The following is a 994-nucleotide window of genomic DNA, read 5'->3' on the forward strand; positions in this document are numbered from 1 at the left end:
CAACTCGTATTTGTCAAACCTCGCCGTGAGAGCCTCTAATGCAGCTACAGAAGGGGATTCAGAACTCCTCCTCTGATTGCCTCTCGAATTCCCATATTCAGCTTTATGGGTGGCTAAGTCATCAATGATCTTCCACCCCTTAGTCTCTCCCATATTCTCAGCAAATCGGCCATTGGCTGGAGCATCCAAGATAGCCCTCTGATCGGCATACAGCCCGTTATAGAACTGATTGCAAAGACTCCATTTTTCGAACCCATGGCGCGGAATAGTTCGCACCAGCTTCTTGAAACGGACTCATGCTTCATGAAAGTTCTCATCAGGTCCCTGTTTAAAACTCGTGATCTGAGCTCTAATGGCATTCGTCTTCGAGGCAGATAAGTATTTCTTGTAGAATGCCAAGGCCAAAGAATTCCAGACGGTGATCCCATGAGCAGCTCGATCCAGATCTCTGTACCACTCCCTTGCAGCATCACGGAGTGAGAATATAAACATAGTCTCCTTTATCTGGTCACCTGGTCACACCGGTCGGCGGGGTATAGAGCGTGATAATCGATAAATATCTCCATATGCTTGGTGCATCTTCATTTGCAGCTCCCTCGAATCGTTCCTCTCAACTAAGTTGATATAGGAAGGCTTCGGTTCGAATTTCCTATCGCTCCGGGTAATTCGAACCCCTTGTATAGATTTGCATTTGTGTCGGCTCGAATGACTTGCTATAGTTGCTTCTTCAGCCATGATTGGAATGTCTAGAGAAGTGACTGTCTCAGCTGAAGAAGTAGAAGCAGGAGATGTAGGTGGATCTTCTTCGAACAGTTCGTTCTCGTAGTAACTAGACAGAGTACTCAGCTCTTCCTCTGTCGGCAATACCCTTGATGATCATCTCAACTCACGCAAGGTATTCCCAATCTCAGGATTGAAAGGTACTAATTCACCACCCTGTGACCTGCGCATAAGAAGAAACTACAAAAAGAATATGAGAATAGTTTAAGGAACG

General features: G+C 45.8%; 1 non-coding gene across 1 annotated transcript; it reads left to right on the top strand.

Annotated features, from left to right (window-relative positions):
* The first annotated feature begins 250 nt into the window (after positions 1-250).
* On the top strand, positions 251-357 carry LOC141636787 (small nucleolar RNA R71). Its single transcript, XR_012541373.1, has one exon. It is a non-coding gene; the product is annotated as a small nucleolar RNA R71 (small nucleolar RNA).
* The last annotated feature ends 637 nt before the right edge of the window (positions 358-994 follow it).

The sequence above is a fragment of the Silene latifolia genome, chromosome Y, assembly GCF_048544455.1.
Source record: "Silene latifolia isolate original U9 population chromosome Y, ASM4854445v1, whole genome shotgun sequence".
Classification (NCBI taxonomy): Eukaryota; Viridiplantae; Streptophyta; class Magnoliopsida; order Caryophyllales; family Caryophyllaceae; genus Silene; species Silene latifolia.